Source organism: Orbicella faveolata, unplaced genomic scaffold (genome assembly GCF_042242905.1).
Source record: "Orbicella faveolata isolate gen_17 unplaced genomic scaffold, um_ofav_v1 contig_24, whole genome shotgun sequence".
Taxonomy (NCBI): Eukaryota; Metazoa; Cnidaria; class Anthozoa; order Scleractinia; family Merulinidae; genus Orbicella; species Orbicella faveolata.
The window spans coordinates 26,684,809-26,702,510 of NW_028301552.1; the positions used below are offsets into that span (position 1 = coordinate 26,684,809).

Genomic DNA, 17,702 nt, shown 5'->3' on the forward strand with positions numbered 1-17,702 from the left:
CATGTTTTGTTCTTTTTGTGGTTTTCAAACCTCTGAAAATACCAATTTTTGTTCTAGCTGTGGAAAAGGTGAGTTATTGAATCCTTGAGCTGGTTGTACGTGGAGTTCACCTGCTTTGCTGTTTATTTGAAACCCAAATGTGTTGGGGCCATTTGGTCCACTTAAAACAATAACAGGGTTGGCCAGTGATTTTTGAGTGCACGGTACTTATTCAAGGATGTTTTAGACTGGACCTATTGCATTGCCTGGAACTATCATAGTAGGACTCATGAGATTCTGTGTATGTTGTGCCTGTAGTGCTTTCATGAAGTAAAGAACCTTATAATCGTTATAATCCAATCCTTCACCATTGCCGCAACGTTTTTTCTCTCTGTGCTCAAGTAACCGCTGAGAATAATTTTCGGGCTGAGGTTTATTTTGCTTGCCCGGCTAGCATCTGGCATAGGGTAGGTCCTCAATATCTAACTATTCACTTCACAAATAACTAATAAACACAAAAGCTAAATATTGGTTATTGGCTAACCCTACAAGCTAAAAGAGAATTTGAGTAGATCAGGGTACTCACTCATATTCGCCAAATGGCCCCAAACCTTGGCGCCAGTCTTTACCTTTAGCTTGGCACCAAGTTTTAATTCATCGTCTTGGCAGGAGATCAATTTTCTTTCAACCAATGAATATGTGTTGTTGTCAAAAGAAAACAGGAAATAGTCTCAATCCTGGCCTTTGTTTTCTATTATGCACCTATCAATGTGAAGCTGCTGGGGGGGAGGCGGGGCATAGGCGGGGGTTCTGACATAACAAGTCTGCCCATGGTTGGGACTTTTGATTGTTTGCCAAGTCCCAGAAGTCGGAACTCTTGACTTCAACTGTTAGTAGACTGAGCACTGCCGATGCCATCTTGGATGACTGAGAATGACTTGAAACAAACTGAACATAATTGGAAGAAAACAATGTTTCAGATCGCTGGCTGTGCATGAGATGCTAAGAAGTTTGGTGTTGAACTGAACATTGTTGGAGATATTCTGTAAACAAGGCCTTTGTTACAGATCTTGGTTTTTCCTTAGTTAAAGGTTAACTCCATTGCTAAACATCATTGATTTGTATTTTGAAAGTTGTGTATGGAAACAAATTTCTGAATCCTACATAAAGTAAGACTGTTCTTAATTAAGCTCAAATGAATTGAAATTATGAAACATTTGACAGGATAGTGTTCTGTATTCTCCTTCATACATTCAATTTGCAATGCATGTTGTTTCTAAGCATGTTGTGATTTGAGTACTAAAACAAAATTGAATTATTGAACTTCATCTTTATGAGCCTACCATGTGCAGTGTATTATTGTGAATTAGTGAATACATCGAAGATCTCGAGTCCTCTTATGGGGCTTTTTTCATATTTCTCTACTACAGATAGAGGTCAACATTTTATTTCCATTGTTTCTGTTTAAAATGTCACAATGGTGTAAGACAGTCATGATAAGAATTTCCATGTTTTCTGTCTTGTTTAGTCGTGTATGTTTAGGGAGTCGTAACAATTTTAATATAAAGTAGGTGACATCTTTATATTGAACAGATGTTGCATTTTGAAGTTGTTACTTTGTAACCTTTTATTTACAACTTTTTGATGTTTAATTCTTTTCTTTGACAGACCTATGCCTTTTTCTAGATAGAGGTGGAGAATTTGCATTCTTTTGAATAACACTAATATCCCTGGGATGGGGAATTTGCACTTTTTTGACCAAGGTTAATTTCCTTGGGTTCGGGCATTTGAACTGAAAAGATGATCAGAGTTCAAATCCCCCGCCTTTGCCCGGCCTCCCCCCCCCCCCCCAAGCGGCTTAACATTGATAGGTGCATTAAACAAGTAGCAGTGTGGTTGAAGGATAAGCACTCAAGAAAATAAAGTCGTAAGCGTAACCTACCTGTCATGGTGTTTGAGAAATGAACAAAAGCACACCATTGTGTCATTAAATTGGTCTACCATGAATGAAAATTAGAGGGAATTTTTTTAGCATTTTAAACCTCAGAATTATGCAACACAAGATAAGTCTTAAGTTTATTGCTAGCTGCTTCTTTGTTTCAAATTTGATTGGTGCTCTTTGATCAAAAATTAATTAAGGTGTACAGGGAATCTTCTTACCTTTCTGTGTCTTCTTGAGTAAAGTCCTACATGTCATTTTCTTTTCGATTAAGTTATTCACTCGATCGACAAACGAAGGCAAACAGACAACTGGGGAAGAAAAAGTGCCCAGCGTCGGAAAAAAAACAAGAAAAACTCTCAAGCTGCAAGGCTGGGGTACACTGTGTATCAGCCAATAAGGAGGCGTGAAATTTCCCGCCTTTCTTATGGCTGTCAATCAAAGTAGTATCATCAAATGGAGTGACCAGAAATTTCCCACTTTGCATGGGTATTTGGCATTCCCCCTCAACACCCCCTCTAAGGAACCTCGAAATGTCAAAACACGTGAAGATGGATTCGATGGATTTGGACAGCAACATCGGTGGATCAGTAAAACAAACAGAATCTTGTAGTAATTTTCTTAGTAATGGAATCAAGCGACAGATGTCAAACAGTAGTGACACTAGCGATGCTGATGAGTGTCAGAGAAAACCGAGACGGCCAAAACTAAGGCAAAGACCAACATGACAAGTGAGTCTTCCTTCATGTAAACATCACTACGAAGAGGATACCTTGGATGATGACAGGCTCTTTGATTCAAACAAAACTATTTCAGCTTGTAGCAAAATAGTTTCAGCAGTGGAAGATGGGTTTGCATCTTCAAATGAAAGTGAAAGTGGTTTAGCAGATCTTCCACGTCCATATCTACCGTATAAAAACAAAGCGACTAACGATTGGCGATCTCCTTTGTCCCAAGATACAGAAAACAAGCAGTTGTCCACTTTTTCGGTTGATAGTGATTGTAGTGATCATACAGTGATCAATGCTGCAGTTATGAATGAAGAAGCAGAAGATCAAACTCACAGATTCGGAGTCCAACTCTAGCAGTTCCAACGTTGAAGAACTCGATTCGTGTGACGATTCGAGTGGAAATGATAGCAGTTCAGATGAAAGTGACAGTGACTCTTTCCTTTCGGACGATGGAAGTGATCGTGCAAACGTATTTATGAAGAGCATTTATGAAGGATCTAATTTATCTGTAGGTACAAGTTGTATTCTCATTACGCAGTTTAGTCGCAAGCACAAGCTCCCCCGTAAATATAGATTACTTCATAGAAAGTGCAACGTACGGATTTTCATTCACGAGTTGCAAGACTTTACAAAACAAATGAGTGAGCGCAGCTCTTTGACTCACACTGTTCCTCCTTGAATGTTGTTGGCTTTCTGATGTTAAATTAACTTCCTCGGTTTCTCAAATGGCCAGTGATTCTCAAACTGAAGTTCTAGCACTCAAGATGTTGGATATATTCCACTGCTGTTTTTCTGAAAGTGAACTAAAACGGGAAGCCGAAGCCATGTTCTTGAAACAGAAACTTTTAGCAGGCACTGATTTCAAGACCGCTCTTCTTGGAAGCCAGTTGAGTGCTTAACTCTGATTGGCTAAGTGATTCTACTCTGAACAGTGATTGGTTATAAAAATTACTTTCACATGGGAAGAATGCTCTACGCGAAGCTGATTGGACGTATCACTTTTTTCACATGTGGAAATATAGCACATGTAGAATTCTATTTGCAAGGTTTATTGCCTAAAATTCTTGTTATATGAACAATAAAGATGAGAATGATCTACTCACTTTACTAAAGTTACATTGTCCTGAAGGGGTTGAAATTGCTTTACCCCAAACTTACAAAGAACTGTTAAAAAAGACTATGCCATCACTAACCAACATTGTGAAAGTGCGGGTTTGTTCGATTTGCACAAAAAAAATCGAAGGAGAGGCCAGGGAGTGTGACGATGGACATCCTGTGGGAAGGCCAACTAAAGACGAATCATACTTCATCGAATTACCCCTGGAACCACAGCTGAAAATGGTTATTGAAGGTAGCATTTTAATCATTATTTACGAGGTAGATAGAACTTGACATTACCATAAAGTAATCAATTGCTGTGACTACGAATTTTTAACCTGTCAATGGCTCTTGCCTTTCCTTTTTGTGAATTACAAGGGTCGCGGTGGGCATGAGTTGAAGTTTAAGTTGTGACAACACAGTTTGAATGTGAGGCTCGATCACGATTTAATGTACAGCAGAACCCCTCTATTTTGTATTCTTAGAAGAGAACACCTGATTTTTCAGTACAACAAAAAACTGATATGAAAAGGTCAGTTTCAGTGCAACAAACTCAACTGGGGCCAACCCAAACATTAATCCACAAATCCACAAAGGAGTCTGGCTTTGATAGTTCATAAGCCAATCCAAAAAGAGAATTAACTCTATAATTCAAAGTGTTGGCAGGCCCAGCTGAGTTCATTGCACTGTAAAAGATAATCGGTGGCTGTTTGAGAGAGTACACACTGTTCAAGCAAGCAAAGCATGCAAGCGATGGGTGTGAGCCATACCAAAGTTTATACCATGTTATAGAAATACAGCCAATCAGATTGCAGGAAAGCCGTTGTATATTCGTCGGTGTTTCCCCGAACCTTCACATTGTGCACTGAATTGATTGTATAAAGCTATTATGACATGGTATAAAATAGTTATGCGAAGCTTTCTCGTGATATACCGTGGAATATTCCACTTGTCACTTGTAATTTCTTTGCTTACTTGTGGCTGAAGGCTTGTGTGTATAGAAAGAAAATACAAGTGACTTGTGGGATATCCTAAAGTATACCACTTAGCCTGCATAGTAAGCATTTCCGTTTGAACAGATTTTACTGCATTCTAGCTCTGCAAAAGTTGTGGCAAGAGATACTCAAAAGCATTGCATAACATAGTAGGTATACTCCACACACTTCATGTCGGCATCATGAAGTGTCCCAACCAAATAGGCACCAGTTGTAGACCCATTTATACCACACAGAAGCATCTCCTTATCAGCATTTACCACTTGAGCTTTCAATGTCGCTTCACAACTCCTCATATGTCACATTACACGTTCATGTATAGGTCACAAAGTGTCTTATGAAATGATACAAAAATTTTTACTTGTACTGCTTTTGTCTTGACAGAAATTACTCTTGCACCCTAATTACTTTAACAAGCTCCAGTCATAAATTTGTATCAGTTAATTGGTTTATTGATTGAATCATCAAAGGATTGACTAATGAGATTTTCACTTAACTGTTGTAGACGCATGGACTATCAGCTCTGAGCAATGTCCATAGCCATTTGCAGGGCAACCTTCCCAATTTTGGTTTAGTTGTATTTCTGTCAAAAAATTCTTGTTGTTCATTTTCTTTGGAAAGGCCAAGTAGAGAAGGTGGAAGGATGAGGAGAAGTAATGCAATGGAAATCTGATCTTGATGTTGCAAAATTTGTCACTTCCACATTTCCCATGACGTGCGTTGTTTGCCCACTAAATATTTTTCGTAAGCATTGTTTTCAGTTTCTCTTGGGATGATTGTAAATCCCAAAAGGAATTGAAGACAATGGTCATGCAAAATTTAAGGGATGGGGGAGGGGGTGAGCAAACAAAGTGTCTTGTGGGAGATGTGGAAGTAGTCAATATGATGATTTTTTATCATGGATTGTTCCTATGGTGTCAAGGTATTATTCTGTGAAAAGAAGCTATAGATAAAAGAGAAAATGGACTAACATTTTCTTCTGGTAGTAATGTTATTCTTCAGTCCAAATGTAATTGCTTTTCAGAGAACTTGTCAGAAATTTTTGGAGCTTGTAGAAAGCAAGAGTGGAATGCACTGAAGAAGCAAGCTCTTATAAAGACATCACAGATGGAACCTTATACAAGAACTTTTACAAGGAAGTACATGGTGAAAGTGAAGATAGAACATGTTGTCATTTAAGTTTGATCATTAGTGCTGATGGAGCTCCTCTGTTCAAGTCCATTCACTGCTCTATTTGGCCTCTATATCTGTGTATTTTAGAGCTTCCATCACAGAAAAGGTTCCTATAATAATATATTCCTATATTCCTGCTACAGTGATGTACACAACCTATTATTACATGTACATGTAGGTAGTTGATGGTCATCTCCATTGTCAGCAGATAAATTTAAATGTGGAATGGTGGCCATATTTGTTCACAGCATACATGCAAACAAGCAATTTTTCTCCAAAACTGTACAGAAATTTTAAACTTGAAAGATAGATTATGCCTTGAGCAGGATTTGAACCCACTTTCCCTGAAAACTAGTCAGGTATGATCACCACTACACTACCAGGACAAGCAATTGCTGACAACATTACAACTGGTTTTAGTAGTGAATGGGAGTAATATATGACATTGGAATCCTGAGCTGCTGTTATTTCTTTCAATCAGATGATGCTGGATTAACATGACTTTCACAGGCCAACAAGGGCAAACAATGCAAATAATAGACACCTTAATTACTTCTCTTGAGCCCTAAAGAAATGCTTTTGGCTCAAGAGAATTCATTAAATTGTCAATATACATAATGGAATGCACAATTCATGTTCTCCGCTTCTCCGTCTTTTAGTGCTACTTTTTATTATTATATGTTCAGATATTCAGTGAAGAATGTTCTTCTCACTGGGCTTCGGTATGGTATAAAGAAACTCAAAATCAATTCCTTTTAGGAACGATTTCTTTGCAAAATTGGAATGCTGGAGACAGAAGGTAAACATTTCAATATTTTTATTTAAACAATAGTTTTTGGCTCAACATTATTTTGCTCTAAGAACACAAACTGCTTATTGAGAGAGCTTTTATCGTTTACACAACTATGTTAAAAAAATAGGTCCGCAATGCATACTGGGGTCTTATGCTTAGTTTTATTCCTTTCTGTTGGAATGCTTTTTTCAAATGTCAGAACCTGGGAGTTGAATTGCTACAAGTGAGACAGTAGACATAACAAGTGGTTACAATTTTTAAGTGGGAAATGTATAGCAGAATACTGTTTACTTACTTACTTTATCCTCTAATAATAATTATCTGTTTAGCTCTTAGTCCTAATGGGACATAACACAACCACTATCTCTCAATTTAGCCCTGTTTTGTACAGCATGTTGTGCCTTGTCCCATGTGGGTTTTAACTCTCTGAACACGGCACTGTTTACACATGTCAAGTGAACTTGGACATCTAGTGTCAAAAGGTTTTGCTGCTGTAATGACTAAGCCTATTTAAAAACATGACAACATAACAACTGAGTACCGCAAGGCTGTCAGTTGTTTTTTGAGTAGGGGATTCCATCCAAAATGTAGGCAGATAAGGTTTGTGTGAAAAACATGGCGTGAAGTGGCTGGACAAATTAAGATGCGCATTGTGCATCGTTCGGGGTGAGTATGGGAGGGGGTCGCCCCCTCCCACTGGGAAGATTTTGAAAAGTAATTCCCTGACATGCAATGTGGGGCTTCTTTTAGCAAACATTGTGTACATTTGTTGATGATTTTCCCTCTCTTAATTGTTATTCTCCAATCCAGTGTTCGTATAAACATCACAACAAAAAGGTTAAGGAAGATTGACTCACTCAAGCAAATTGCTCCAAAAACAAACAACTAGAAGATTTCAATAATAAGTAGAAATTTTTCATTTAAGTTTCGCCTGCCTTACTAGTGTTTTGTTGAGTTATTTTTTACAAAAAAATACCTCTTAGTCAGCGCGTCAAGTATGTTACGGGTCAATGGGTGAGTGAGTGAGTGAGTGAGTAGTAGTATATCTTTATTGCACCTTACTCTCCAACGGGAGGTATTGGTCTGTTTACAATAAAGGTTTAACATTAACTAGTACAATAAGAAATAACATTCACTTGATTCTTTTATAATTCAAATAAAATGAAATAAAAATTATAATGTTCATTTCGTTTGTAAGCTGAGAATCTCTTTTCTTTTTTTAAACATTAAGTTGATATATTTACCTATTATTTTTGATGTAACTCTATTGTCAGCTCTAAGTAAGTACTTAGTTCTCTCGTTATCGCTCAGATTTGCATAAAGTGCATGTTTGTTTGAAATGTGAGAATGGAGCTCAACTCTTATGGTAGCATACCCCTGGCAATACATCAAGAAATGCTGTTCATGTTCTATGCAATTTTCTTTGCATACTAAGCATGTTCTTTCCTCTACTGGGATTGATGCTCCTTTATTTTCGTATTTTCCAGTTTGTATTTTAATGCGTGACATCCTAACCTAAGCCTTGTCAGGCTAATTCTGTGTGCTGAGTTTGTAACCGTTTTCAGGTAATTTTCAAATTGATAACTCTTTTTAACTTCCTTGTGCGTAAATTTTTCCCTTGAAGTTGTTGATGAACTGTTCTTAGTCTCAAGCCAGTTTTGTGAATACTGATTTCTAAGATTTTTGTTTATTTTTAATCGACCGTTCTTGATGTGTTGCCGTGTTACTGGTTCTGTTGATTCTGTTACTTGATACCCCCTAGTGATCTCTTCATTTTTCCCTTTGATTTGATTCTGTTACTTGATACCCCCTAGTGATCTCTTCATTAATTGTAACATCAAAGAAAGGTGTAGAAGTTGTTGCATATTGAAATGCTTCACGTAACAAAACGTTGCTACAAGAATGCTTTGATCTTTGCCAATAGCTAAAGATTGAGGCTTTTATATCAATGCTTAAAGGGTACCTCCCAAGCTCTGCCCTGCAGGCAATATTTTCTGTATACCATGAGATGTTTAATGTTTGTTTACAGACCTTAATGTGGACTTGTTTAATAGTGCTTTTATCAAAATGAGTTCTGTATGACAATAGTTCTGGTCCCCAAATTTCACATGCATAAAGTAACATGGGTTTAACAAGAGCATCGAAAAGTTTGTTCTTAATCGCAATAGTTGCTGAATCTGAGTTAGAAAAGGATCTTTTTATTATCGAGAGAACTTTCGTGGCTTTTTTGCTGAGAATTTCTCTTGCATAGGTGTAACGACTGGATGAAGTCATTTCTACACCTAAATATGTTTGTTTATCAACAATTTGTAAAGTTTCATTATTGTATTTGAAATTTGTATTGTTTTTGTTTTGCCTGTTACCACTAAATATGATTATGTTCGACTTTTTAGTGTTGACTTTGAGCTTCCATTGCTGAGCATGTTGATAAATTACATTGAGCGATTGTTGCAGCCCTTCCGGAGAAGGACTGATTACCAACAAATCATTTGCATACATTAAGCAGTTTATAGAGCGATACCCTAACATCACACGTGGAGATTTGTTCTATTTAAAATATTGCAGTAGATCATTCATAAATAACGAAAATAAAACTGGACTTAGGCCATCACCTTGTCTTATCCCTTTGTTACATGAAAAAAGTTCAGTAAGCATGTTTTGATTAATTTTAACACAACTCCTAATTGACGAATACATGGACTTAATAACATTCAAGAATTTTCCTTGAATTCCATATTTGTGTAATTTATGAATCATACCGGATTGCCATACGCTATCGAAGGCTTTCTCGTAGTCAATGAAACCAACATAAAGTTTCTTGTGATGTTTGCTGTATTTATTGAGTAATTGCTGGAAAATGAATAAACTGGTTTTCTGGTTTTTAAATTGGTTTTATAACACCAATGTTCCATTCAGTTGGGAAGGTGCCATTTTCAATGATGTCGTTGAATATTCTTTCTAGAGAAGGCATGAGATAATACCGCACATGTTTGATCATTTGATTCAGGATGGTGTCCGTACCAGATGCCTTTTTATTTTTGAGTTTAGATATTTGATCATGAATTTCTTTTGCAGTGATAGGCACGTCTAAAATTTCATCGGTCATAGTTGTTGTTTGGTCAGGATTGTTTTGAAACATGACGTTTGCATTCGTTTCTTGAGCTTCGTCATATAAAAGGTTTTGAAAATGTTTTATCCAATCTTCTGACGAAATATCGCAACTTTCTTTGACCGTCTCATTTTTACGAATTTTGTTTATTAGTTTCCAGAATTTGCCACTTTGGTTGGAATTCAAATTGTTTATTTCATTTAAAAGTTGATTTTTATATGTTTTGTACATCTTTTTTACTAGCGTGTTGTATTCCTTTTTGAGGGTAAAGTCGCAGTGCTTGTCGCAGTGATCGAGGAGCCGTGGGATTTATCTCCTTCGCCAGTTTCTGCAGCTTTTTCTTTAGTTGTCTGCAAGTATTATTGTACCATGGCTTGTGTTTCTTTGTACATTTTTGCATTTTACATGATGTCTCCAGGCTTAGTTTTGCAACTGATTTTAGCATTTGATCACCTGTAGCTCTACCATTCAATATTCTCAATTTGTTTCCTATACATAATCGTAATACGTCGCCTCCTAGTTTGTTAATGGTATAATCTCAGTTGTTTCGTTTTGGGCAATTTTTATCGAGATTATATGCGTCATTTTCAATAAAGTCATTTAAAGTTCCAGTCCTAGCATTTAAATCACCAAGCAAAATGATTTTTACCTTGTTTGGAATACTTGTGTATTTCTTGTTCTAAAACACTTAGGACGTCCTCACCTGCTTTTTGCTGAGACTGAAGTGGGGGTAAATAAACCGCCGCGAGATAAATGTCTGAATTTATACCAAAAAGCTGTCATTGTAGGTGACACCAAATTATGTTTGGAGAGGCACTCTATATGAAAAACAAGGTCTGAATGTTTATTCTTTATCAAGACAGATACTCCGCCTTGACCTCGTTTACTTTTCGTGCTCCATACGGTCCAGTGGACTATGTAATCCTGAAACATTAATGACTCATCTTTTGCCCATGTTTCTTGTAAGCAAATAATATCGAATTTTGATAGATTAGATTTAACTGATTTGATATTTAATTTTGTATTTGAAATGGTCTGATTGGTTGGTTTTAGCCTGGTTTTGAGTCCTTGAATATTCCATAAAATTATGTTGAAAACATTATTTTGATTTAACCATGAAGAGTTCATTTGAAAGAAAGAAAATAATTATATATATGTATTTATACAATCAACAAAACCCGGAAAAAATAAATGTAAGCTTTGATAATACTAATAAGGAAATATAGTACTTACTGATTATCAGGGAAATATAAAACTAAATATGTCTCACAAAAGTGTCTCAGTGTCACGATAAGGCTTACAGCTGCTTAACGTTTGCCAAGGCTTGTCAGCAGTAAGTTGATTAAATGTTGCGCTGGACCTGCGTTCCTCCACTGTGACTTTCGTCCTTTTCTGCAGTTCTGTTGGTTCCACAGGAATGGCTTTTCCTGAAAACGGCACTGTTTTGAGTGGTCTGAAGTGGCGTCGAATGAGTGTCCATTTTCTCTTCCCCATTTCTTCATAGAAGCAGCCACACATCCAAGGCCTTGTTTGTTGTAATGGATCCCGTCTTGTGTGAAGAAACCGGGGTCTTTCGCGTCTACCTCGAGGAATGCTGTATCCATCGACCTTATGTATTCATTAACTTCAGTTATTCTCGGACTGGGCGCATGGTGGTTGGGAGGAATTTCACAGAAGCATATTTTGACACACATAAAGTGGGGGTTCTGGCACAGTGGGAAGCAAGGGGGCAAAAAACCGTCCGAAAAAGCGCCCCAGCTCCTTCTCCTCAGACTAAAGCTTTGGAGAAGGAGCTGGGGGACTTTTTCAGACGGTTTTTTGCCCTCTTGCTTCCCACAGCCAGAACCCCCACTTTATATGTGTGTGTGCTGTGCTAGAACTGCGTGTGTGTGCTGTGCCAGAACTGAGGCATGAGCGCTGTGCCAGAACTGTGTGTAACGCAACAGCAAAGCGAAAAAGCTGGTCCATCTTCCGTAAAAAATATGCGCGGATGTGCCCTTCACTTGTATATACAAAACTGTGCCAGAAAATTTTTCCTATTGGAGAAGCGCACGCTCAGTGCATACTGCGCCGACATGGCTGCCGCAAGATACACATCCGATGTTCTGCAAAGGTTCTACGGCCCAATACCGAGGGAGGAAAGAATAAACCTTCCCGAGCCGTTGGCACACGAGGTTCACGCATTATATGATGGGTTCCAAATATCCCAAAACAATTTCCAAGAATGGCTCCGTGTGTGGAGAATGGATATATCTGAAAGGAACCCAAACAATAAAGATCTTTTGAGGTTCGCAAGAGAGAACAAAGGAAAGATCACCAATTTGGTCGAACAAGAAACCCTAAGGTTAAATAGCATTAAAGTAAGTTTCGGGTTACAAGTGAAGTTCTCAATAGAAAGAAACGACCAAACGCAATTCATGGAGCATTATTTCAAAGACGAAACGCACGTTTTCAAAAAGAATGAAGAGGACCTGATAAGACAAAAATTCGACGAATTCATTGAAAACGCAAAAGGAGAAATAGAGCACTGGTCCGAGATGGGATCAGGATGGGCAGTTGAAAGGATACAGGTTGCATACGTGAATGTTGCACGCTATCAGCCACTTCGCGGAGGGACTTATCTGCCACTTCCCGCCAAACTGGCGAGAAAGAAAGCAATAATCAACGTCCAAAACAGGGACAACGAATGTCTGAAATGGTCGCTCAGAGCCGCTTTATTCCCTCCAAAAGATGGAAAGAACCCGCAAAGAAGAGAATGCAAACAAGCTACACAGAGAAGACCGAAAGGCACGAGGCATGCGGATATTCTTACCTTGTTGTGAGAAGCGATGGTGAAGTGGTAGGTTCCAACACTTACAGGGGTGAAAATGCGGTTGGGGAGTTTTTAGGTGCCATTATGCAGGAGGAAGAGAAAATAAGAGAGGGTTTGGCCACACCAAAGCCGATTGAAATGACGTGGAAGGGCTGGGAAGACTTCAAGAAAGCGGCCGATTGCCACGTTTGCAACAAAGCTCTGATAAAAGACGAATTCATGGATTCTTTGCCTGTCTGGAACTTTGAAGAAGAACTGGATGAAGAAGGCGTAAGAGAAAAATGGGTTTACTGGGGGCAAGGCCACAAAAAATGTTTCTACATGGCACAGAAAGAGAAGGAGAAGTGGGGATTTCAAAAGCTGAAAAGGCTGGAAGATGAAAAAGACAAGTTGGAAGCCGGATCACAGGAAAACTGCAAGTACTGTGGAAACCCTTTACTTCAGAAAAACTTCAGAGACGCAGTAAAGGACCATTGCCACATAACAGGCAGGTTTCGCGGAGCTGCGCACAGCGAATGTAACAAGAAACTGCGAATTAACCCGAAGACTGACCCAATACCAGTCGTATTCCACAACCTGAGGGGCTACGACGCGCACCACTTGATGCAAACGATGTCGAAGCTGGAGAAAGAGGTGAAATGTGTCGCCAACAACATGGAGAAATATATCACATTCTCGGTAGGTAATCTTCGTTTCATCGACAGCTTGAACTTTTTGCAAGGGAGCCTTGATTCACTTGTAAGAGCAACACCGAAGGAGGCTTTGAAAATAACATCAACGATTTCGAAAGGCAGCGACCTGCTTTACAAAAAAGGGATCTATCCTTACGAGTACATGGACTCAAGGGAAAGATTCAGTGAGGCAAGTCTTCCGGACAAAGAGAAGTTTTTCAGCAAGCTGAACGATGAGCACATAACAGACGAAGAGTATGCGCATGCGCAGGCCGTCTGGGGGGCTTTTGGATGCAAAACGATGGCGATTACCACGATCTTTACGTGAAAACTGACGTCGCGCTGCTGGCGGATGTGTTTGAGAACTTCCAAAAACTGTGCCTTGATCAGTACGAGCTGGATCCAGCGCACTATTTCACGTCGCCAGGCCTCTCCTGGGATGCGCTCTTGAAAAAGACTGGGGTCGAGCTTGAGCTCTTGACAGACTACGAAAAGCACCTCTTTGTAAAAAGGGGGATGCAGGGTGGAATCTCTATGGTGAGCAACAGGTTCGCCAAGGCAAACAACCTGCAAGTACCGGGCTACGACCCCAGCAAGCCAAAAAAATACCTCCTCTATCTCGACACAAACAATCTTTACGGGTGGGCGATGAGTTTGCCTCTCCCGATAAGAGGCTTCAGGTGGAAAAGCGAGCTGCCCACAGAGGAGGAGATTCTCGAGATGAAAGAAAATGCAAAGAAGGGGTGCATTCTCGAGGTGGATCTCGAATACCCGCCAGAACCTCACGAGGAGCACAAGAGCTATCCCCTGGCGCCGGAGAAAAAGGCCGTAAAAAAGGAGTGGATGTCGGACTACCAAAAGGGGCTGACATGCGAAAAAGCAAGCTGCTTCTAAACAAGCCGGTCTACACGGGGATGACGATCCTTGACAACAGCAAGATCCTGATGTACGACTTCTTTTACAACAAGCTAAAAAAGAAGTACAGCTCAAAAGTCGAGCTCTTGTACACGGACACTGACAGCCTTTTGATTATAATCAAAACAGAAGACGTCTACGAAGACATGAAAAACAACATGCACCTTTACGACACGAGTGACTACCCGAATGAGCATCCACTCCACTCAAACAAGAACAAAAAGGTCTTGGGCAAGATGAAAGACGAATGTGCAGGAACCCCCATCGCAGAGTACGTTGGTCTTAGACCGAAAATGTACTCCATCTTGAAGGCGGACAAAAAAATATCAAAAAAGCGAAGGGTGTGAAAAAGAACGTTGTCAAGAAACAAATAACGCATGAACAGTACAAGGAAACGCTTTTCGGTGGGAAGCAGCAATGGCATGGAATGAATATTCTTCGAAGCGAGGGTCACGAGATCTACGGTATGTATCTTAACAAAATTTCGCTTTCGCCATTTGATTCAAAGTGATGGATAGATGACAACGGTATCCATACAAAAGCTTACAGATACACCTGCATGGATATCTTGTCAACATTAACAGATGACGAACTTAGAGGGTTGGAGGCCGAAGTTTCAAAGTTGCTCTGGGGGTAATTGGGTGTTCGGAGGAACAACCAGCAGCTCTTTGCGCACGAAGCCGCGCTTGGGCCCGTCGCGCAGATAGTAGAGAACGGGCTGATCCGGTTTGATGAAAGACCTTTCAACGTTGTAAACTTTCAAAGACCAGATTGGATCCGTGGCCCTTTTCACGTCCCCTTCAAGCTCGCCGGGCTGGTAGAGATAATGAACTTGGACAAGAGAGGGGAGGATTTTTTCGCATTTTCCAACAGGCCTCGTGTAAGGTGTCGACGGCCTTGCGTAAACAGCTTTTTCTTTGATGGCGACGGCGGGTTTCTTGCCGATAAGGCTTGTGACCTCGTTGTTCAGAGCCGAAACAACTTCAGGAAGTCTTTTCACCCAGGCAGTGGACCGCTTGCCCTCAGGGAGAAGCATCTCTTCGGCGTACTGGTGCCCGAACAATCACTCAGCCAGAGTGCGGTTGAAACGTTCGACAATGGCCTCGTCACGGTGAACGTTAATGCGCCCACGCCGGATAAAGGTTTGGTGCTTGTCCATCTCTTTGGTGACGGCACCCATGAATTCGTGCCCGGGGTCAACCTGCAGCATTTTGGGCCATTCGAGAGGCGAGCGCTTGTAAATCTTCTGAAAGGCCAGCGTGACCTCATCAGAATTTTTCGAAGTCAGGGGTTCAGCCTCTGAAGCGGCTGGCCACGTCGACAACGGTCAGCGCATATTTGAAAACTTTGCGACCGCGAGGGAGCTTGTCGTGCGGCAGAAAAAGGTCAGCCTGATGGACCCTGTTGGGCGTGGGAACGTCGAATTTCGGTTGAGGAATCCGCTTCGGCACGGGGAGGTAAATCTGCCAGAGCGCTTGCCTGATCAGCCACTTTTTTGCGGCTTCTTCAGGTACCGTGGCCGCCTCGGCCAATTTTTTAATCGCGGCGATTCCTTTCCAGTAGCCCCTGGGGCTGTAGTAAATCTTCACGAGTTTGGCGTCCATAAAAGTAAGGCGTAAAAAAGTTTAAAGGAACCGGAAGGCCGCGTAGCCCAGAGCGAGCACCCCGGTGCCCACGAACGCGAGTTTGCCATTTTTCTGCTGCTCGCTTGGATGATAGAAATCTGAGAACTTCGGCTCCTTGGGGGGCACCATCTGTTTGTCAGGATGCGCCTGGTGTAGAGTTTGAAGGCGTAGTCCATGTTGGTCATGTTCTACTTGGCTTGCTCTTTTGTTTGCACGTTGGTCACGATCCAGTCGAGAAGCTGTGTTCGGTCGCGCGTGTATTTGGCGTAAGCGGCTTGATAATCTTCGAGAGCCTTGTCGTGGCGCTTTTTTTCCTCAAGCGCGGCTTTGCTGCCCCCGCCGAGCACCCTCGCCAGATAATTGCCGCCGATAAAAGCTGTGGCGTTCAACACAGCCCCGCCAATCATGATCGCGATGCTCGCCATGGTATATATTATCGGAAGATTTTTCAAATGCTGGCGGGGAGGATTTTCTGGTCCTCAAGGTACCCTTTTAGCGCAATGCTGCCCGCCACGATGACAGTGAACTTCATGTAATTCATAAAGCTGCTGCTGGGATCAGAAGTGAAATTCTCTTTCACAACCTTTTTCGCGGCCCAGCCGATGCCCGCGGCTAATCCCGTGAGAGTTGCGGCGTCAATGACGATCTTGACAAGCTTGTTGTCGGACATGGCACGCTTGATATAAGGAAAGAGCGAAAGTTTAAAACAAAATTAATCTGTCTTTCCCGCGTCCCTTTCTGCGCACTTGGCACACAATGCCTCTTCTTCTTCTGCAACCTCGCAGTCAAATGCTGTATTCAAAAGATCGACGGTCGCGAGAATGACCTTTTTGTTTAAGTCATACAACACACTCGAGATAGTAAAAAAGGTTAAGAAACAGACGGCAAACTTGGCAGCATCATCTCTGAACATGTTGATATGAATCACGCACAAACCTTTAAATCATTTTTTTAAATCCTCTTGGCCGTGTATCGCGAGCAGGTTTTGTCTCGACACTCGTGGGCTCAGGCGCGGGCTCCGGCGTTTTGAATTTGTCGAACACGGGCTTGGCCATTGTCATGAGCTCTTCATGCTTGTAATAAATCCCGAAAAGGGAAACTCCAACGTGCCAATAGCGATTCATTGGTTGGCGCTGAGGCCGCCGCTATTTGGGCTTTTTTCTTTTGTATCCGGGGCTGGCTCAGGGGGATCTGTGGCGGCTTTCGCCTTATTTTCGTGGAGAGCCCTATAAGCCTCGGTCTTTCTTCTGTTGCTCCCGTGCTAGCTGCGTTTTTTCAGATGTCGCTTTCCCGGCGGCCTCACAATTGGGGTTTTTCTTGCGCTGCGTGGTTGCAGTCGGAGTCGTCACTTGCTGTGTGATATCAGCGGCAGGCGCGCTCTCGGATTGTTCGGTTGACATTGAAGCGAACCGTATTATTAGCAAAAAAAGTTCAATTGTTAACAAATTGTCAGCAAGACCTCAGCATTTGTTGATGGTGACGAGTTATTTAGCAGTTGATGAGCCAGCTACTTCATCAACGCCCTCAAGCGGGTAGCCGTGTTCATCACGAGAAGGGTGGCTCTACACGGGCAACTGTGGACTAAAATCAATATGTTTCGTGGTGATGAACACCGCGTTGGCCACGGCAAGAAACCGGCCAAACTTCAAAGAAAGGTTGCCAGACAGATTGGAGAGCTCTTTGTTCAAGATGTAGTCGTTTCTGAGCTCTTCTCGGTAAGCCCCGATGTCTTTGATTTTGACGGCCATTCCGACTGCTTTGGTTGTAAGAAAAATGAAGCTGTCGATCAGGCTTTCTGTCGTCTTCGAGCCCACGTACGTCTCGTAGCGTTTGGCAAATTTCTCGAGCTCTGTGTCGCTCAA

At 41.1% G+C, this 17,702-nt stretch overlaps 2 pseudogenes; both read right to left on the bottom strand.

The window, feature by feature from the left end:
* Positions 1-7,651: 7,651 nt before the first annotated feature.
* LOC149111117 (uncharacterized) lies at positions 7,652-8,504 on the bottom strand (annotated as a pseudogene).
* Positions 8,389-11,497, bottom strand: LOC149111118 (uncharacterized; annotated as a pseudogene).
* Between the last annotated feature and the right edge of the window lie 6,205 nt (positions 11,498-17,702).